The sequence below is a fragment of the Myodes glareolus genome, chromosome 8, assembly GCF_982192425.1.
Source record: "Myodes glareolus chromosome 8, mMyoGla1.1, whole genome shotgun sequence".
NCBI lineage: Eukaryota > Metazoa > Chordata > Mammalia > Rodentia > Cricetidae > Myodes > Myodes glareolus.
This window is the reverse complement of record NC_142033.1, coordinates 18,411,868-18,434,446: the sequence shown is the minus strand read 5'-3', so window position 1 is coordinate 18,434,446 and position 22,579 is coordinate 18,411,868. Positions and strand designations below refer to the sequence as shown.

The window sequence follows — 22,579 nt, the reverse complement described above, 5'->3', positions numbered from 1 at the left end:
GTCAATGCGAACTAGAGCCAGGAAATATCTGCCCTCAATAAACTTCAGAGGTAGTACGGCTGTTCAGCGGAGAGATGTCTAGGTGCCATAGAGGTAGGCTTTTCAGAGCAGAAAAGAGTTCAGCATGTACTGATTATGCATTTGTGTGTACCTATCTACATGTGGGTACGTGCACATGAATGCAGTTACCCACGGAGTACAGAGGCGCCTGCTGGAGTTACAGACAGCGCTGTGCCACCTGACCCAGGTGCCAGGAACTGACCCTGGAGGAGCAGCAAGTGCTCTTGACCACTGAGCCGGTCTGCTTTTCACTAAGGCAAATGCACACAAGCAGGGGCTTCTCAGGTTTTTGTTTTCATAATAGTAGGGACCACCGTCTTACTTTGAAGAGGGCACTAATTGAAGAAACCAGCAGTTTATTAACAGAACATGTGATAAATTGAAAGCTCTATACTGAAATTTCACTTTGAAGACTACCTCAAGATTTGGAAAGAAACCCTGAGCTATATACATGATGGTGACTTCCTCCAGAGGGCAGCAGTCACGTACAAAACAACCCCGGGCACTCTACTGCGTTTGACCATAGTTAAAGCAGAGGCATGCTGGAATCTTCCCAGACTCCAGCACTTTTCAATCCTAATCTGAGTTGCACTGTAGAGATAGTTTCACCTGAATTGGGTGGAGAAGAAATGAGTGAGCTGTGTCTTGTTCATTAGCTGTAATGGAAGTGCTTCTTATTAAGCATGTGCTTATGTGATCACGCACCCTATCCATGCGCCGTCGACAATCCCATGGGAAGCTAGTACAAGTCCCCGGGTTGCTTATTAGCAGAGTGGATTCCCCAGTTCCTTTACCTAATGCTCTAACTGAAGATGTGCTTGGAAATTAATTGGACAAAGTGTAAAACCAGAATCCTGACCACTTGTGGTCATTAAAGATCCCAGGGTACTTTCCTGATGGCAGGCGGAGTCCTGGACAAATTCCAGCTCTGATAATTAAATTACACTCCGCCTGCTTCCTTGTACACTTTCCACTGGACTCTGTTCCCGGTCCATCTTTAATTGCGGTCAATTTGTACATTAATTAAGAACCCATAGAAGCCAACAGGTAGTGGGAATCATCCCTAGCTCAGGGAACAAGAGTCACTGGATTAGAGGTTGAGACGCACAATTTGAACGAAAGGGAAAGGATTGGACTGGTCTCTGAAGTGCCAGGGTTATACTCCCAAAGAATTCAAACTATTAAACATTTTAGTACATAATCAAAAGTGTATGTCTATTGCCCATAAAAATAAAGACGTCTGTGTTAGTCTGGCCTTGAACTTCATCTTCTTGCCTTAATCTCTGTCTTGGTGCAGGGATGCAGGTATGTGTCACTATACTGGCCCCAACTGGTTTTTACCTGATCCTTTTATGTAAAATGCCATTTTGTAGTATCTCTTGCTACAAAGGACACAGACAAACTTTATTATCAGATCAAATTTATGTGCTCAAGGATAAAGAATCACACAAAAATGAGGTGACTAATGCCCATCTCTGTAGTGAAAGCAGAGTTAACAACAGTGAGGTTCCCTGGGAATTTGTTGCAGAACTTGCCTTCCTATAAGGTCTTATAGAAAACCATGCTGTTTCTTAGGGACTGTTATCCAATTCACATGATGTATTACAGATAATCAATCAGTTTCTTAGGGACCGTCATCCAATTCACATGTGGCCTTATAGATAGCTAATCTGTTTCTTAGGGACCGTCATCCAAAGTGAGGAAATTTAGGGGAAGTGTGGTTTTTGTGTGTGTGTGGTGGTTCTACTTTGTACTCCCACAAGTTATGTTATAAATACAAATTCTTTTCTCACTAGGAAAATACCTTTTATTGTGATTACTTAAGGCATGCAGCATAATTTTTGAGCATTCCAGTGGTTTTTATTTTTTATTTACTATTATTTTAATCACCTTCCCTCTAGCCCACCTCCCAGCACTGCTCCCAATGGATTAGGGCTCCCATGGGGAGTCAACAAAGTCTGGCACATTAAGTTGGGCAGGACCAAGACCCTTCTCCCTACATTAAACTTGAGCATGGCATCCCACCATAAGGAATGGGCTCCAACAAGCCAGCTCATGCACCAGGGATAGATGCTGGTCCTCCTGCCAGGGACCCCCAGCATGACGGTGCAGACACGTATAGGAGAATCACTGCTGCGGTGAGATGAAGGAAGAGAACCACCATCGCATGCCGTCAGCCAAGAGCAGCTGCGGCTTCTTCATTCTGTAAATCTCCCAAACACAACGGTCCGCTATTACTAACTACATCCTCATGGTGTGCTTACATTTTTTATTTATTTATTGTTTTCATTATTTTATTTTAATTTATTTCTTATGTCTATGTTTTCTGCTTTATATCTTGAGACTAGATGTCTTATTTTTCATCTCCACGGGAAGGTCCGCTGTTTTAGTCTCCATCTGTGTGTATGACTTAAAGAAAGATTCCGCATATAAATGACATCATGTGACATATTCTTTGTTCTTTTCACTTGGCACGATTCTGATGTGGGTGCTGGGGTTGCAGGCACCTCCCATCATGCCCAGCTTTTACAAGGGCACCCAAACTTAGATCTTCACATTTGCATGGAGTATTTACTAATGAACCCGTCACCCCAACACTTTCTCAAATCTGTTAAATGTACGAGTGAAATGTTACATCCTTCGGTTTGGATAATTTTTCACTTAAAAAGTGAAAATTTAATACTTAAAAATTAAATACTTAAGAAGTATTTAATGTGTTTTTTGTCAGAGGGTCATTTATTTGTAATCTGATTGATATTGGACATATTTAGGAAAGCAAAATATACTTCACAGTTTATATGGCCTGCCCAAAAGCCTAGTTGAAGATTATTTGGGACATAGATTGCCTTACAAATAAATGAGAAAAACATCAAAAAAACATTTACTTTACTTTCAAAGTGAAAATACCCAAATTATTGAATTTATGGAAAATATTGATTATTAAAAGAAAAGGAGAGTTATAATCTCAAACTTGAAAGATGAACTCAGGCTGAGAATTGTATACCCAGCCAAAGTAACAATAAAATCAGGGGAAAATACAAACCTTTTGTTTTTGTCCCCACATAGCTTTCTTGTAAACTTAACACAGTCAGGTTAATATTATACTTTAGGAGAACAAGAGAACGAAAGAAGATTTGAGATATAAAAATTGAAGGAGTAAGGCTGGGGAGATGGATCTGTCAGTAAAGCATTTGCAAAGTGTGAGTTCCTCGGGCCAGGTCCCCAGCTCCCTGGTGGAAAGCCATAAGCAGACCTGTGTCCTAGCCCTGGAGAGACAGGCAGACACAGGACATCGGGCTTGCGGGGCAGCCTTGAGCCTCGGCGAGACTCTATCTCAAAAAAGAATAAAGTGGAGAGTAGTTGTGAAAGACACCCAGTTTTGTCTGACTTCCATACATACACCCACATACATGCACATACACACCTATGTGCGCGTGTCTGTGCATATACATACGCACATGTGTCTGTGCATACACGTGTGCATGCATACACACCTAACGTGATTACTGTCTCAGGAAAAATGCTGCTGCATCAGCCTAGCACAAAATCAACCCAGTCTTGTAAGGGGATACAGTGATAGCGGAGAGAGTTATTTCTCTATACATTCCGTGTATAGAGAACCCCACAGTTACCTCGATCCAAGGGAAGAAAATTGGAGAATTATTATGCTAAAGATAATAGAGAGGAAAGATAGTTAGTATCCCCAAGATAAACAAATGCTATTAAAAAAAAACCTCATCTAGATATTTGTATGCTCATATCACGCAAATACTGTGTAATTAAATAAAAATAATTATATAACCAGCAATATGCTGGTAAAAGCTTAACAAAAAGTACTCCAAATATACGTATTTGTGCATATTAATAGGGAATTTTTATATGTGATCCACAAAAGGATATATACTCAATAATTTACAAGTAATAAAAATACACAAAAATTTCATTGTAAATTTCATAGTAACAGATCCTAACGTGTCTTTCTGATTTCTCCAAAGTCTAGACAATTAGTGGCTGTAGCTGACAGTTGGGAACGCTTCTGATATGGAAGTTACTTGAGTTTTCATTTACCTCAGGAAATAATGAACAGCAAGTCAACGAACGGAGCCATATGCCACTCCGTCACTAAGGAAATGAGCAAATTCTTTGCTGAAATGGGTATTTTTGATACCAATGGGGAAACATTGCACTATATTTTGTTCTGCTCACAATTTAATGAGTACAGACTTGGCACATTTTAAATATCTCTTCAAATTTTCTCCCCTTTTTTTTTTCTGAAGTCTAAAAAAAATGAGCAAACCAGCGAATCAGTGTGGATTTTGGTATTTGCTGATTTCCGTGTAAATACTTCCACTAAGGCCTTCATCAGAATACCAATATCCTTGAACAGAGCTGGGAGGACATACACAGGGGTCACGCAGTACTTCTGCCATGCACACACCGTGAGCACAGATAGTAGCAATATCGAATAATAGGAAGTGTTTTAAGTGTTATGGCCTTATTTTAATTACTTATTTTGTTGAAAGTTTGTACAATTTTTCATAATAATGCTAGTCTAAAAATTAGCTTGCAATCTTCTGACTGAATTGACTGTTGCAAATTAGTACAAGCAAGTTACAATGTAGGATTGGATATACTTCTCTCTGATGGGTTGGGGTGATAAGACACAGGGGAATCCTCATTTCTCATTCCATAAGAAACATAATTAAACATGTTAAATGAAAAAAAGTAACAGTTTTTTTCCTAAATATTTTTATGTAGCTCCTGAATTACTGAAGTATTCAGGGAGAAGGCTTAGAGGCTAAGTAAGCAGTTTTTATTTAACAATTAATGCCAAGTATGTGCTAATATTAAAAAAAGTTAGCAGCTGGGCAGTGGTGGCCTGCTGTGTGCGATCTAGCTCCAGGACAGGCTCCAATGCCACAGAGAAGCCCTGTTTCGGAAAAAAAAAAAAATGGTAAAAGTAAAGTATTTCAGTGTTGAAAAGTAAGTTAACACCATACTCATTTAAATAGCATGTAGCCTGAGGTGGCTTTGATTTTCAGTGTTTTTTTTCCCCCTTGTTTTTGGAGACAGGGTTTCTCTGTGTATCCCTGGCTGGACTTACTCTACAGACCGGACTGCCTCGAACTCACAGAGCTCTGCCTGCTTCTGCTTCTGAGTACTAGGATTAAAGGTGTGTCCCGCGCCATCACTGTCGGTTTGATACACAGTTTCTCAACCTTACTCTATCAGCCAGAAGAATAACGGGGGGCTTTTTAAATGAAATTATTGTACTCATCTAAATTTATTGATGTGGGAGAATTGTCTGCATTCTGTCAATCATATTTTAATAAAATGCTGATTGGCCAGGCAGGCAGTATAGGTGGGAAAGCCAGACAGGAAGTAGGGGCGGAGCAAAGAGACTGGGAGTATTCTGGAAGCAGAAAGTTCCCCAGCCACTCCTGCGCAGATCACTAAAGAGACAACATGTAAGCTGTCACAGCTGAGAAAGGTACGGAGCCATGTGCTAAAGTAGATAAGGATAATGGGGTAACATAAATTATAAGAGTTAACAAGAAGCCTGACCTAATGGGCCAATCAGTTTATAATCTTATGGAGTCCTATGTATGATTTTCTTTGGGCTTGCCGGCTATGAAGTACTGGGCAGGACAAAAACCCCAACAAGCCGGCCCTCATGCTACAAATGGCGCCAACGTGTGGACAACTGTATCCACATAAAGCCTGATCATCTCAGGCAGAGATCATCTCAATTGCTCTTGCTAAACTCCTTTCCCCCAAGTAATTGCTTTTATGTCTCTCCTTCGCTCAAATATCGCTAGTGGCTTTCCTTCTCTTTTCTTCCACTCCATTCCTCTCCTGTCCCCTCCTTTCCTTTCCCCAACCTTTCTTTGTTAACAGAACTTCACTAGGGAGACTAGAGAGATGGCTCACTGCTTAGGAGAGACTGTTGTTTTGTGGCTGACCAGGGACCAGGCTGGGACGGGATCCCATCTCCTAGGGCTCTTGCACCCAAATGTGCCCACAATCACTCCCTCTTATATATATTGTTATATATATATATATATATATATATATTGTTATATATATTGTTATATATATATTGTTATATATATATTGTTAAACAATAATAAAGATAAATATTTGAAAAAGAAGTTCACTATGCTGTTGTCTCTAAAGTAAACAGACTCAAGGGAAGTGAAAACCAACCCTCTAGAAATCTGGAATAGGAAAAATTTAGTAGAACGTTTAAAATATTTCTGTGTTGTATTAACAATTGTATCTATGTAATTTAACTATAAGAGAAAAGAAATTGAACTTTGCCAATATTTCACTGAAACAAGAAATACCTTTCAAATTATAAACTAGATGATAGCAAGTCTCTTACGGATGGTATTCCAAAGTGCTAAGGGAGATTAAACTATTGTCCTCATTTATTTTAGTTAACTGCCATTTTACGCTGAGGTATACCAATTTATATGCATATGGTTATAAATGGACTGTTTTTGAAGATATCAATTTTTTATTTATGTTTATGTGTGTTTGCCTGCGTGAGTTTATGTGTACCACACGCATGCAGGAATCTATGGAGGCCAGAAGAAGGGACTGGATCCACCTACGGAGTCATAGGTGGTTGTGAGCTTCCTGATGTGGGTTCCGTAAGCTGAACCCTGGTCCTCTGGGAAAGTGATATAAGCTTCCAACTGCTGAGCCACCTCTGCAGCCTTGATTGTTTTTGTTTCTGAGGCAAGTTCCTGCTGTAGCCCAGGCTGGTCTGGAGCGCCTCATGATCCTCCTACCTCTGCCTTCTGACTTCTGGGGTTAGAGATGTGAGCCACACTCAGCTTTGGTTATGGTTGCTGGTATGGACAAACATCCTAAACATATTTCAGGAAGGAAGAACAAGAAGAATAATAACTATAAGTGTAAGAGAACAATATGGCCACATTTTTATTCTTAATACAAATTACTCTCTGAGCTACCTTGCATAGCAACAGCAATGCAAGGGATCAGAGCTGACAAAATTTTTGCCAAAATGATTTAAAATCACTGAAACAAACATTTGAAACATAAACTCAGTGTCCTGTTTAACAATGGGGTTCACTGTAGTATTTTGTTTGAGACTTCAGAAGACAGCATCGTGGCACTGAACTAGCAGAATGTTTAGAAGCTGAGAGCCTTTAGCAGACAGGTTCAGGTTTTGTAATGCTTGAACCCAAGGTGAAACCCCATTTACGAGGAAGGAATTACAAAGTTGAATATGTAGAATCAGACCAACATTTTTACTTGCCATGAGAAAAGCTATCACAACATGTTAGTCATGCTTTGAATTTATTTTTGTGTGTTGGCGTGTGTGTGTGTGTGTGTGTGTGTGCGCGCGCGCACATGTGCTATTGTGCACATGTGGAATAAGACACCTGTGAGAGTCAGTGCTCAACTTCCACCATGCAGGTTCTGGAGACAGAAACTCAGGGAGTCAGGCTTGGTGACAAGTGACTCTATCCACTAAATCAGCTCCTTGGCCCACAATCACTTTGGAAAATCAGGAAATTTCATGAATTATGCATAAGTTGGAAATAATATTTTCGTAAGTCAATTGTTAATACATTTCTATCATGTCATTTTCATGGAAGTTTAGCTACATTTTCTTTGATCATCTTTTTATATGACAATTACTTTGAGCATTTTCTAAAGATAGAAAGATAGCATAGCTGATCAAAGTTTGCTTTTTATAATTGAATGTAATTTGCTCTTAGTAAGATTATACAGGATTGCCAGACAGTGGTGGTACACACCTTTAATCCCAGCACTCAGGAGGCAGAGGCAGGAGGATCTCTGTGAATGTGAGGCCAGCCTGGTCTACAAGAGCTAGTTGCAGGACAGGCACCAAAGCTACAGAGAAACCCTGTCTCAAAAAATCAAAAAAAAAAGCAGGCTTTTAGAATTATTGTCAAGTTTTAGAAAATTCCTTTATGTTTCCCTCTAGATAACATTTTTGTGATATTTATACTTTATCACGGGAGGGTGAATTCAAATTCTCATGAAACTAATAGGACCAAGTAATCTGAGGAAGTTCAAATGTATTTAAAAATTGATGTTGCTGTAGTGGTCAGTAATTGTACAATCTAATCAATAGTATGACTTAGTGATGATTTGTGACTTACTGATTAGTAAGTGGAGAACTGTGTCACAAGAACATGTGTCCCTTGCTTATTTTCCTCTGGTGGTGACTGTGTGTAGGTATGTCAGGTCGCATCTCAGGGAACATGCCAAGAAGTTCTCTGACAAGTTAGGATACATAAAATATTTGATATCACACACACACACACACACACACACACACACACACACACGGTCATTGATTGTAGTATTGTAAGAGGTTTGTGCCACGTAAGCATAGGGACGGTGACAAATTCTATTTTACATCGTAATTATCACATATGGTTTAGTTAAAATATGTTGGTCAGGAGACTTTCAAGCAGAACCAAGCCCATCATTGGTCATTAAAAATAAAATATTTTTTTGAGCTGATAGTATAATTACATAATTTCCCTCTTCTGTTGGCTCCCTCTAAACCCTTCCACATCTCCCTCCTTTTTATCTTTCAAATTCATGGCCTTTTAAAAAAATTAACTGCTGTTACATGCATTGCATATGTGTATGCATATGTCTGATACCCATGGGAGTTTCCTGTAGCTTAGCGCCAGGTCTCATAGCCACACAGCTTTCTCTCCCACTTCTACATTCCTGTGTTCCTTTCACATTGTGATCATGTGTGACAAACTGTCAGAAAGCATCTTCCTAAATGACCCTGTCTCTTCAGCTGGCCTGCTTTATTCCCAATTCTTGAAACACATCTTTATTAATGTATTTTATCCATAGGAATTCAACTCCAGTGTCTAAGTTGGGGCGCTCCCTCTTTTGGTTGACTCAGTTTCCTTCGCCTTCCGGTCTCTCTTCCTCAGACTCCCAGACCTTTGCAGTCTTCCGCGTTCTCTTATTTTGCTAAATGAATACTCAGTGTCCATTTACTTACTATCAATGCACTCCTGGCTCTAAGGGAGACCACATTTTAATGTATTTATCTCCTTTGTTGTATTTTTTATATATATCTTAGTTTTACAGCTTCTTAGAACCAAGGCCCTCTTTGGTACATTTGTATTCCCCACTGAGCCTAAGCCTACGTGAATATGAGATTGTCTGTGAATTTTGGGTAATCAGTGCCTTTTTTGGAGAAAATCAAGTTGAAGGAGACATCTTTGGAGTTCACAGAACCTTCTGTGGGAGGAGGTTGTGTGAAGCAGTCGCAGTGACAGGATTGCTCCCCCCTCAGTGAGTGACACAGAGGGAAAAAGTCTCCCCCATCTCTCTTATTCTGAAAGTGTTATCCCTCCATGACTGTCATGGAAGTGTTCCACGCTGGCCTCTCAGACTCTGACACCAAAGGGAAAGAATGGCATGCCTCGGAGTCACAATGCAACGAACACATTCCGTCTCGCCAACTAGATAATCTTGTGTTCTCAGCTACTTGCTCCCAGCCTCCTTCGTTGTAAGATCCTGTTTGCTGGGAACGGTGGGGAGACTGGGGTTGTCTGTCTGTCCTGTTAGCTGAGGCACTGCTGCACAAAGGAAACAAGTCAACAAAAAGAACCCTGTTTCTTTTAAAGGATCTTTCTCATTGTTCCTTCCTGCTTTGCCTTCATTATGTTCCTTCCAAACATGTTGGTTCTTTCTTAACAGCAGAGGTCCTCCTTGCTCAGGAAGCCTCAAGGATCAAGGAACTACTCATCCTAAAAGCAAGTTAGGCACTATGCGACTTAAACAGGCGATTAAAAAGCCATCGTCTGTGCTGTGATTGGGTTTATGATATCTTTTCTTCCCAACACCTGCCAACATCTCAGGGTTCTAATTAGCTGCCAATCAGAGGGAAAGGCTCAGAATAACCAGCATTGTGCCCGGGATTGCTGTGTAGAAGTGTATGCAAATCACTCGGGGGAAAGGTAAGGAAGAATCTGTGCTTTAGGGAATGAAATGCTTTATTAATTTAGGATTACCCAATGACACTAAATGTACTACTGACCACGTCATAAAGCCAGGCCAGGTAATTCTGTGAGTCAGGGACTGTGCAGACCCTGGAGACTGGCAAGACACGATGGCTGTGGCCTGGTTTGCTCTGTTTGAATAGCAGGGAGTAGAAAGAATGAAAGCCTACACTAATCTGAGCATGGCTAGGGTCCTAAACCCATGGGATCAGGACGAATTCTACCCATGCCACCCACCTTTTTCCATCTGTATCCATCTCCCACTGTGTTATCAAACGCTCCAGATGGAGCTCCCTGCGCACTGTTAATTATTATTATTTTTAATCTTTCCACCCGTGATGTCGCTAAGTCTTCTGGCACGGCAACTGTCTTTGTTGGAAAGAGATGATAGCCTTGTGAAATGGTGACGGTGGGACTTCTTTGTGAGCTCTCAGGAGTGATGTGAATACTATTTAAGTTTTTAAAAAATAATAATTATGTCCTGACACTTTACAAAAGTAAATTTCTTTGTAATTAGTTGTAGTGTTTAGGATTGCTTTGCAATTCACTAGCGTTCTTCCTTTCCACGAGGAGAAAAGATTCAGCCTGTTTCCCTTGTTTGAGGATCCTTGGGATGAAAAGCACCATAGAAATGTAAGCTATTATTAATCCACCCCTTCCCCAGACACGTGTCGATGGGGGCTCTAAAATGTGTTTCAGCTGACGGTGAGTCTCTGCTCAAAGGAAGCTACAGAATTATTTTTAAATTTCCCAGAGCTGTCTACTCCTATGGTAACAGAAGCAGCACCCTGTGCTGGGTTTTGTACTTCCTGCAGCTTCAGTTTAGACAATACTCAGTGCTGTTGTCAGTGTTACACAGAGCCAGGGCAGGGGTAGGTTAGGGTCTGCCTGATGCAGAGGGATGGCCAGAGGCGGTGCAGAGGTCCTAAAGCCTTGAGTTCTAAAGTAAGACCTTGATGACTGTCACTTCGTTGGCGGCTGCATCCAGACATTATATAATACCAAGGGAAAACCAGCGGGTCCTATCCCAGGTTGCTTTATCAGTCTCCCTTAGCTGGAATTGCCTCAGTAGTGTTTCCCTTATAGTTAGTGTTGACAGACCCCAAGCAATGCGCACATCATAGTGTCTTCTGTTCTTGTCCTCTGAAGAGAAGGACAGCACGCACATTCCTGTGTAGACTGCAGGGCAGGCGAGACCGAGCAAGGGCTGAGGTCACCTCAGAGCAGATGGTAATGAGGGGAATGCGGCAGGAGCTGCGATCGCTGAACATCGAAGCCATAGGCATGACTGCAGGTTTATGTCCAAAGTGTTGGTGACATTCCACTGTTGACAGGGTGTGATCTGTGGAAATGAGGACTATGGTGATGCCACTGAGGTCTTTTTCATTCCTGGCCCTGAAAGACGTGGGAGAGCCGTGAGCTGGGGGCATGGAAGACACCTCACTCGATCCTCCTGGTGTCCTGTTTCCTACATAGGTTGGCCACACGTTTGCTATCTGTTCTCATCAACGCTGGGTAGCTCAGACAGCAATGGCTCATGCTTATGATGATCGCAGTTGACTATTACGCAGCACGGGGAGTGTGATTCTGTCTGGTATGTTGCTAATTTCTGAGATGGCTCATGTCTCCGAAGTTGGTACTCTCCTGGAACAGGCAGCCAAGCCACTTCCCTGGCAGAGTTTCTAGATTCTTCTCCATGCGGCATCTAGATGTGACTCTTCTGGGTTTCCTGATAGCAAGGTTGGTATGGAGAAGTCAGGTTTCACATATTATGGCCACTCTCCCTCAGAGTGCAGAAGTCTTTGCCTTAAAACTAGAACGGTACCATTTCTGCCAGGTCAAAGAGGCAGCTCAGGGTCAAGGATCGGGGCTACACAAAGGCGGGAGGACCAGGAAGTAGACTACCCTGGGCGTGTTCAGTTGGCTCCCTAATTCTCACGGATGCCACTGCCCTTATGCCAACACAGAAACTGCACTGCTTAAACTTCCTCTTGTTACAACTCCCCAGGACTAAAATGCTTGCCAGACTTTGTCCTCTTGGCAGCTACTGAATGCCTTACCCTGCCTCGTTGGTATGTCATTGATTTCCCCCATGAAGTTTCCACGAGACGGCCTCCCGTGCTGCCTGGCCCTTCTTCCATCTCCAGTTCTCAAGCAGAGGCCTAGTGTGTGGACATGGGTCAAGGGGTTGGGGAGACTTTTGAAACATACACATAGATCATCTCTGGGAGCGGACTTCACTCCACAATTCAGGTTAAAGGGTTCCCATTGCAACTGCTTTTTAATATGAAAGCATTTCTATGTCCAGTTAACCTGGATATGTTCTTGAATAAAGTGTGGAAGTCTACTGAAACCTAGAGTACTGTTCTCCCATTGCATAGCAGGCTGCTCTTTGCTCCTCTTTAGTCTTACTTCTTCTGGTCTGGATTAGGTTTCAGTATTACATGACCTTGACTATTTATTACGTGACCTATTACTATTTACAATGCTTGCTCTTTAGACCAGCTTTCCCGCCAAGGGGGACCACCATTTTGTGAGGAAAGAGGACTTACGCTTAATGTCTGTATCCTCTTTGTGAGACCCAGACTATGTTCTTAACTTGACAACCAGCCCCATATTTTCTGCTGTGTCCTGCTCCCTCACTGATTGGTCCCAGCCTCTCAATATCATTGAGTATTTGAGGAGATTGCTTTGATCAGCAGCCCAAGCTGCCAATTCCCCTGCTGTCCTAACCCTGGCCCAGGAGCTCTCGTTCATACTGCTGCCGGGAGTGTAAGCAACTTTTCATCTGTTTCTTGTTCTTATTTTGTGAAGTCTAAGGGTGCACTGTCCCCAAAGTTGAGTCCGTAGCGGTGCAGCTTAGTTAGTCCTGCTTCCCAAATGGGGATAACTGTGTCTCGATGGCATGGTGGTAACTTTAGCAGGGCCTTCGGAATGAATGCTACTGGGTCTTGTTTTCTATGTGTGCACACAGTACGTGCTTTCAACTTGAAAGCCACGGGGATGATACACCTTGCTGAGGGGGAGACACATGTCAGGAGGCCATTTTCAGGGCTTCCTGGGGGATCACAATTGCTGTCAGGCCAGTGCTGAGTCCCAACATGCCCTATAGCCACGGTAGAAAACCAAAGTTGTTCTTGAATGCTTCGTGAATCTCAGCCTGACTAAGTTCATGGTGTTGATGTAGTCTCCATGTATTCATTCTTTAATTGACATAAATATTATGCCATTACTGAGTGCAGCGTGGCATTTTGAAATATGCAGATTAAATGGCTATAATATCTCCAAAGATATGTATAGATATACAGGCTGAGGAATGGCTAAATCAAGTTAAGCAACATAACCCTTTCTTTGAGGTAGGAGCAGTGTTATTTTCAAGAGTATATACTTTCCTGTTGACTGCAATCACCATGTGGCACAATAGACCTTTTGTGCTTATTCCTCCCACCTAACTGGGGTTTCGTGAGCTTTGTCCAGTGACTCCTCCCTCTCCTCTCTACCCCTGCCCTAGTCCTTACTGACTCCATTCAAGTCTCTGATTCCAGCACTTTAGGATTCCTAGTATCAATGACATAAGAATCTCTTGCTCTTCTAATTCAGTCTTAGCTAAACTGAATCCCACAGATGAATACAGTACTTACCCACTTTGAATCGTTGGGGCATTGAAGTACAGCTCAGGCAGTCTCAAAGAACAAGGAATTTTTTGGCAGTGACAGAGACTCTCAGAACTTTTGATGTCATTTTGGTTAAACTTCCAGACTCTCAGTAGACTCCCAGTGCTGCAGACTCGAGAGAATCGTAAGATCCTGAAATTTCTTTAGTCTTGTCTCTTTGGTTGTGTATCCTTAAGGTCTGGCCTGGTCAGTCTTTTGTGAGCACAGGTTCAGATATTCATTGCAAACCTTGTTTCAATGCTTCATGTTAGGCTCATCACAGGTCCTGTAAGAGGAATTTCTATGCTAAAGAACTCAATGCTGAGCATTGTCTTTGATGACCCAGAGATCAACAACTGGTTCCAAGTCCATTGACTAGAGAGAAGGAACCTGGTACATTCGTCCACGGATCATCTCATGTGTGATTCCAGTCTCTTTGAGAGTCAGCCAGAAGTTCACTGGTCACTTGGAACAGATAAGAGCAGTGCTCATTATTCAGAAAAAGGAAGTAGGGAAGAATAAAGGAGCCACGGGTGAGGTTAGTACGCCAGTGTGGGAACAGACTCCCCCCGTTTCTGGAAGATTAAAGACTTTTGTGAGGAGTTTCATTTGAAAAAACAGTCACATGTGAACTTAGCCACAATCCTGGTGAAGGTGGCTCCGGACCCAAAGACACGCTCCTTGTTGGTAATGGGCACATGCTAAGAGGTCTCGTTAGAATTTCAGTAGGAATGCCGCATGGATATACTTGCCAAATCCATTTTGTATTCAGCATACAAAGCAGGGCTCCAAACGATAGACACCATGTGTTCTTAGGATGCCCTTGGGATGACAAACCAGGCAGCTAAGTTGACTAATGGGGGCTACTGTTTATTCATCACTGTGAATGGAACGAAGTCACAGGGTCAGTAAATGAAGCCTCTGTGGAGGCCAGTTATCACTTCCATTAAAATATTAACATTGTTCATTCTTTGGCTGCCTCGCTAATCAATGCTTTCCCATATCCCCTTGCTTTTCAGGCTAAGTTCTTTCCCAGGCCTAGTTCTGGCCAGCACAATAAATCACAAGTGACTATCACATCAAATAAATGACGGTCCTGATTAGTATCAACTCTCTTGCAACATTTTACATGGGGTCTACAGGAAGGAACACTCCTTAGTGGGGCGAGAAGGGAGCGTCCCAGGTCATTGCGAGCCTTTCCGTTGCTCCTGCTGCAGAAATGACTGCACCCCTAAGCCTCACTCGGTTCTTATTATCTCCAAGGAACTGGTACAGTCAGTGGGCAAAGTTCTCCTCGACAGTTAATCTCAAGGTCCACAGATTATACAAACAGTGTTGATTCTCTGGACCGACTTTATCCCTCTACCTTTGCCACACTGCTTCATGCTCCTCTGCCAATAAAACTAGATTTTTTGTGTGGCAGGAGAGCAGGCTGGTGGCTTTGGTGGAGCCTAGGGGAAGGAGGCCCGTGGTCCATCCATTTCAGTTTAACCATAGCGGGTTAACCGGGAGAGCCGTGGTGACCAATATAAGCCATCAGCTAAACTGCTTAGTGTGTGCAATTCTAGCTTTTTTTTTTTTTTTTTCGAGACAGGGTTTCTCTGTAGTTTTGGTGGTTGTCCTGAAACTAGCTCTTGTAGACCAGGCTGGCCTCGAACTCACAGAGATCCACCTGCCTCTGCCTCCCGAGTGCTGGGATTAAAGGCGTGTGCCACCACTGCTTGGCGCAGTTCTAGCTCTTATTGGAAACAAAATGAATCCACCGAATAGTCTCTATTGCTTGTTACCGTATCTGGTCCCCTTTAACGACTAGCTCGACAATTCTCAACCGGTGGGTTGCAACCCCTTTGGGGGTTGCGTATCAAATATCCTGCAAGTCAGGGTTCATAACAATTGCAAAGTTACAGTTAGGAAGTAGCAACACGAATAATTTTATGGCTGGGGGTCACCACAGCATGAGGAACTGTGTTAAAGGGCTGCAGCATCAGGAAACTGAGAGTCACTGTTAACAGTACCTTCCGCGCCCCACTGCTGGAGCCCAAGGTTCGATGTCATCGGTTTTCACAGTAAAACCCTGGCAGGAGTCTTTCGGACCATCTTACAATGTCCAGCACAGTGTGCGTCCAGGTTGGAGAGGCTTCTCTAGCAGACAGAGCAAGCCATGCGCATATGCCTTTCCCCTTTCAGGGTGTTCCAGCCCTTCCCACTTTAAGTTTCTCTGTCTTTGTACTTGGTACTTTTTTTAGAGTCACAGAGGTCATCCAAACCACACATACGACTGCTTCTGGGGGAGAAAAGTCAAAAGTTCTGGTTTTCTGCATTTTCGATATCTTAATAACAATAATAATTTTGATGTCTTAATAATTTCTAGTGAAATTATCTTGAAATATGCCATTTTGAACATATTATTGCATCTAATAGGAATAAATGCTATTTAATGAAATTGAATAATTGATAATTGAGTTGGGATGAAGCTAAATTTGATCCGTAACACTTCCCAAAAATTTATGGCTAGTGACAATGAGATCTATTTTGATTTCCTTGTGATTTCTAGATGTATGCATTTAATTGTTCTCTATTTCCTGTTAGATATTTTAAAATAGGCATCACCAGGACACCATTTTGGTGTTTTTCCCTCTGAGACTTCCCACTGCCCCAGCCTTCCTCTTTCATTACACCGGTGGTTTCCTTATACCAAGGTGCTCGGATCCCGGCCACAGCTCACTCTTGATTCCTTTTTTCCGCAGCATGGTAATCTCACGTTCAGAATATGTCATGAATGTGACCAATTTCCACTCTTGCTCTGTTATCCAGTAGTTCAGAATACCACTGACCATCTCTGCTATGGACCGCCAAGTCCCGGCTTCCATTCTTGCCCCCTACAGCTAACGGCTTCGCCCCCTCGGTGCTCAGACCGCCTGAATAATTTCCTGTGGCGCTGATGACCGTATCTGCCGGGCCCTTATGATCCTTTAAGGCTGGTTTCAGCTCGTTCCTGTTACCTGGCTACGTTGCCTTAGCCTTTCAGAAATTTTCCGTCTCAGGGTTTGCTTTTGCCTGTCGCTCTTGAGCCGCCCTTCCCTCCTGCCTTCATGTGCTTTGATCTCCTTCACAGCACGTGGGTCGTTTTCAGCTCAAAAGTCATCGCCCTCCAGAAACACCTTCTTGGGCACAGAGGCGCACACCTCTAATCAGGAGGCTGAGGCAGGAGAATGAATGGACTGAGCACTCAACTAGAGCGAATAAGAAAACTAAGGATCAAGGAATCTTCCAAGCGAGGGTTCAACATTTGGAGCAAAACAGGAGAGGGATGGTGATAAACATGGCTGTTTTCTAACAATCTCTTTTTAATAAAAGAGCTTAAACTAGGATAGCATTTATTGGCAGTGTTTTTTGTCTATTGCATGGGAGAGGTGAATACAAGAGTGCACAGTACATGTCACTGAATGCGTCTAGATGCAGAAGGGATCAATCTGCTTGGGAATCCGCTGTGGTAGCCCTGCTGGGACCTTATGGGGCCATGTCTAGGTACCAATGACATTCATACTCCATGTAGTTGGCTCTTGCTGCTTTCTGTTTTAGGGGAAACTAGAACCTTAGGAGTGTTGCCAGGATTCAGTATCTCCCTGCGATACAAAAAAAAAAAAAATGCAGGGACTAGATCCTGTTACAGGTGCTTTCCTAACCCTAGTCTTGGCCCCTGTGGCAGCTTCCTTCCCATTGCTCTTCTTGGGGACGATGCCAAGCCATTGGAAGCAGGTAGAGCGAAACCTTTATCTTGGGGGACTCGCCTGGAGGGAAAGGGAATTGTGTGGATTTTGTTGTCAGTGAGAAGCGTTTTTCTGTTTTCAAATTTCTTTTTACAACACCTGTTTCTTTCTCCCTGTATGTTTGCCTTTTGTCTTTGCCCCTGCCCTGTTTTCTTTTGATTTGCCTCACTTCTGCCTGTCTTTTTCCTAACTCTGCCCAGAGGCAGCAAGCATCCCAAGAGGTGAACACCGAGGTCATCTCTGGAAAGCAATACCACACAGCACAGGGGCGCCCCTCTCTCCTCCCCTTTGGCCCTTCTCCCCAGGACGGGCAAGGACTTGGGTTCTCTGCTGGTGCGCTATGATGAAATGGAAGCAGAGGAAGGAAATGGGAAGCAAATGGGGCTTGACTTCATCACACCAGGAGTTCAGTCGTCAGAATAGCAACTTAATTTATCACATCATGAGACATTCTAGCTTATAGAATCAAATCAGGTCAGATTTCACAGGTTTTCAGCTTTCTGAGGGGGCTTATGGAGTCCTTGCAACCCCCTGTCTGTGTATCCTCAAAAATTTGCTGTTTTCTGAATCTCTGGGGCTGCGTTTGTTTTGGCTGAACTCCATGTGCCCAGTAGCAGACCGGCCTGGCCTGGTTGTCCTGAGGGAGGATGGAGAACTTCCCACAGCAGTGACTCTAGAGGGAAGTGGCCGGTCTCAAGAAAACCCCAAGTCTGCCAGTGAGAGCCCCAGCTCTTTCTGCTGGACAGGAGTAGGTAATTCAGGCAAGAGGCTTGGGTCAAGCTTGATTTCTGCTGCTGTGACGAGGCTCACAGCGAAGCAGAACCTCGGGACTGAAAAATCAGCCATTCTGACCATTCCTCTATACTTCTGTTTGTATTCTCTCCATCTGAGTTGTGGCAAGAGACTTCCAAGGCCTGAGTTGGCACACTGAAGTTTATAATCTCAGGAGGAGCTCTGGTGGTAGGAACACTCTTTTCTGTGGGGTCAACATGTCTCTTCTTCTTGGAGGATTTTCTGTCTGGCCTCTCAGGGTTCTTTGAGGACTCTGGAAAATAAATTTTAGAACAGTCTAAAAGAACTGGGTCTTAAAACCCATGACCAGAATGGATTTTCTCAAGTCCTCTGGATAAAAAGGACTCAGACCCTGATGACCAATGTCAGAGGAACTGATTGAAGCAAGTTGTTTCACAAAAGCAATGAATTCAATCAGAAGGTGTGTTTCCCTTTCTTGGACATTCTCACTATTAATTCTTTAGTAGTTGGCATGGAGACAGTATCATTAGTTTAGAACCAACAGACTAAAGATAGATGCTACTGGTGTGGGGAGCAGGAAGGACAATAAAAAGAGAGCTCCCAAATTATTGGGAAACTCCCAAATGGTAAGTCCTTTCTGGTATGACTTGGGATCATCGCTTCAAAAAGGACATTTTTACGACATTTTACAACAGCACTTTTGAAATACTTTAAAAAGTACCTGGTGTGAGGGAAGTAAAGACCTTCAGCTCCTGGTCAAACTAGGGCCTGCTCTGAGCCACTACCAAGCAGGGATCTGAACCTTAGAGTCACCCTTCAGTCTGGCTGGGCTTGCCACTCTGTTTCCCCCATCAAGGTCTGTTTATCTCAGTTACAGTTACACTGGGTCCCATAGGGACGGGGCCTGGAATGGTCCAGTGCTCACTACCTTCTGAAGCTCACGGTGAAGTTTGCTTTATCAATTCTGCTGACGGGTTTGGATGAAATCTTGCTGTTCACTAATAGCTTTCCTCTTCCTAGCGCCACGAAGATACAGGCAGGGCCAGAGTTTTCCTGGCCTGCTTTCAATAATGGCATTATATTTTTTGATTCATCAAATAGAAACCCTAAATCCAATTAGCCATCTGGCTTAACTGTTCATCGATTAAGTGTGAATTCCTACATTAATATGTGTATATATTTGTAAATCCTCATCGAATATGTATGTTCAAAGACCACCTTAATGCCTCAACACGCTTTGAATTTTATGGCCAAGAAAGAAAACGCATTGCTTCTCTTGTGTTACAGTACAAAAATAAAAGTTGAATCCTGAAAATACATGGAGTTTACAAGCAGTGAGTTTCAGTACACAATGGTGTTGCCCAGGGAAACACAGTATTAGGAAACAGAAGCCAAGCTGGAGTTTGGGGAGCGGGGCAGTAGCAGCGAGGTTCATATAATACAGTGAAGCTGGGGGCCAGGTGCTTTTCTAATACATGGAGTTGGTCTTCAGACCTCTTTCCTTTAGGATCCAAGGTTTAGAAACAGTGGTCTGTAAATATTCGAGTCCCTCACAGGCAGGCAGAGAACACAGCGTGATCACTAAGAGCCCCTTTTAGTCAACAGAAGGCAAATAAAAGCTCAGTAGGCTTGTTACCTAAATGGAAGGATAAATTCAGTTTTCAAATGGCATAGAGGTCCTGTCATTCAGCATGGCAAGTAGAAACAATGATTAGATGATTTTTAAAAAAGTGAATCCTTTGTCTTAGCTCATTAACAGCACCCTATAAACACACTCTTAAAGCACTTGGAGATCAGTATGGGGGGAGTATAGGGAGCCTGCCTTGGGGCTTGAGATCTGAATCAGTCTTGGAAAAGATACTCTGGGTTTTAGCTTGCCACGTGATTGGGACCACTAACCTCTTGGTTTGTCCTCCTATTCATTTTCCATCAACTCTCCTTGTTTGCCTTCTGTGTTTTTCTTCTATTGTCTTATAAATTTTAAGGAGCTTGGGGATGGTGGCAGAAAGTTCTGGAGTGTTTAGGAGCCTTAGGGCAGGGCTATACTGCTCCATGACAGTTCATGCCTCAAATTGGTCTCAGGTGACATCATCTCATTCCCAGAGGTGAGGAGAAGGTACCCTGTACTGTCCACTACAGATGTGGCTAACCATGTGACGGTTTACTTTGAAAGTAACTAGAGTCAAATTGATACCCAGTTTCTTTGTTCGCACCAGCCAAGTGACTGGAACAGTGAATAGGCAGACATTTCTAGTGTTCTCTGTTGGGGTAGAACTGCTTGACCACTTACTTTGCCCATTCCCTAATTCGTGCCCTGAAATATCCAACCACCAGCCTGCTCAGTGTTTTGGATTTAAATGTCACCTCTGTAACTCTTGCCTTTGCAACTATCAAACATGGGCACACATGTGTCATACACCCACGTTCGTACCGTGAACATCTAATGTACACATGGATACTTTCTTTTGAGAGTCAGTAAGTATAGACTAGCTCAGCCTCCATTAGAGCTCGGGGTGCTAGGGCCACTCGGCTTTGGGTGTGTGGGCTGAGATTGCTGCTCTACCATGCTTAAACCAGATCTGCATGAGAAACAAAGGGTGTTTGAAACCACAGTGGAGATTCAGCTAGAAGTACGTGAAGACTTTTAACACGTGCCTAACATTTTCTGTCTTTACCTCAAACATGCATTCCCAAGAACAGGCATTTTTCTCACTGGGAGAGCAAATCAGCCATACCAAAAGGCAAGTTTTGCAGCCTTCGGCTCCTACTCACTAAAGTAATGGCCAGCAGTGGCAGACTGTCGAATGTCTCCTGTCCAGTCAACCTGCTAAGTCTTCCGGTAATCCCAGTCCAGTCTCTATCTTCCTGGTGTAGCTTTTGTATGTGTTTATTTATGACTAATTCGCCTTTCTCCTAATGCCACCTGCTCTCTCTCCTTGAGTCCCTGCTTCCTGCTCTGAAGACCTTGTCCCTGGTCTTTCCTGTGTATTCTTGTGTATGTTCTGCACACTTCTGACGGATATCTTTTAGAAAATCTTGGAAACTCTAAAGTCCATGTGAAAGGCATATGTAAAATATAATATACATAGTTTATGAAAATAGTGAGTGCAATTGCACCCCTCTCAACCACTCAAGGATGAAGAAGAGTGCCCAGGCAGATGTTTCTTAAATGTCCCTCTCCAATTTCATAAAAAAAATAGTATATATTTTTGTTTGGTGTTTGGAACACTCTCTCTCTCCACCCCCCACTCTCTCTCTTTCTCTCTCTCTCTCACACACACACACGCTGTCTCTCAAACACACATAGGATCACATTCTGCATTTTTCTATTACTTTCTTCTTTGCTAACATTCCATTTATGGAATCATTTATTAGCGATGTGTTCTTCAGTAATAATTCTTAGGCTCCAAATTACATTTTTGAGAATAATTAATTTTAGCATGGATATGTGTCCATAATATTTCTATCCATATAGGAATCCATTATGGGAATCTATTACAATTTATTTACCCATTTTATTTATGACGGGCATTTGAGCTCCGACTATTATTGCTTTTGTTATTGTGACCAAATATATTATGGACAAGCATATGCTCCTTGACATGTCCCAGATGTCTTTGGATATTCTCTTCAGGGTGCACTTGCTTCACAATTTATTTTTGCATTCTTCCACGTTCATTTCCCGCCTATTTACTCCCTTCTGCCTACCTCATCTCTCTGCAGTAATCTGTTTACTCTTCCGCTAAGCAAGGAGGCTAATTGCTTTATCCTCAGAGCAGCGTCATTGTAGAGGAAAAGTGTAGCACGATTAATAAAAACTCAGAGACAGGAACTGGGATTCAACCTGAAGGTCAGAAAAGCAAAACAGCCAGACACTGGCTCTTACCTCTACCTCAGTCCAAAATGGCCATCCTGCCTCCAGGAATCTCAGAATGAGACTGTATGTGAAAGCTGTCTCCTCCCTTTTATATTTTTTGCTAGGGCTGGGTGGGATTAAAGGCATGCCCCACTGGGATTAAAGTCATGCACCTCCCAATTTCTATGACAAACTTGTGTGGCTACTGGGATTAACGGTGTGTGTCACCCTGCCTGATCTGTAAAGCTGACCAGTGGGGCTGTTTTGCTATCTGATCTTCAGGCAAACTTTATTTATTAAAATACAAATAAAATATTACTACAGAAAAAGGCAGGTTTCCTGGAAGTATTAGGGTTGGGGAAAAGATTGATTTTGTTTGAGCCCCATTTCTTCTACAAGATGTGTGCCCATGAGTTAGTCACTCAGTGCAGTGAAGAATGGTATCTT

The 22,579-nt window shown here is 42.8% G+C and overlaps 1 protein-coding gene and 1 long non-coding RNA gene across 3 annotated transcripts in view; one reads left to right on the top strand and one right to left on the bottom strand.

Moving 5' to 3' along the window:
• The window catches only part of Slc4a4 (solute carrier family 4 member 4), a 412,005-nt gene that overhangs the window by 24,596 nt on the left and 364,830 nt on the right, over positions 1–22,579 (top strand). The window lies entirely within an intron of this gene.
• Positions 10,074–14,154, bottom strand: LOC146893786 (uncharacterized). Its single transcript, XR_015002663.2, has 2 exons — positions 13,742–14,154; positions 10,074–11,829 (listed from the first exon to the last, which is right to left on the bottom strand). It is a non-coding gene; the product is annotated as an uncharacterized LOC146893786 (long non-coding RNA).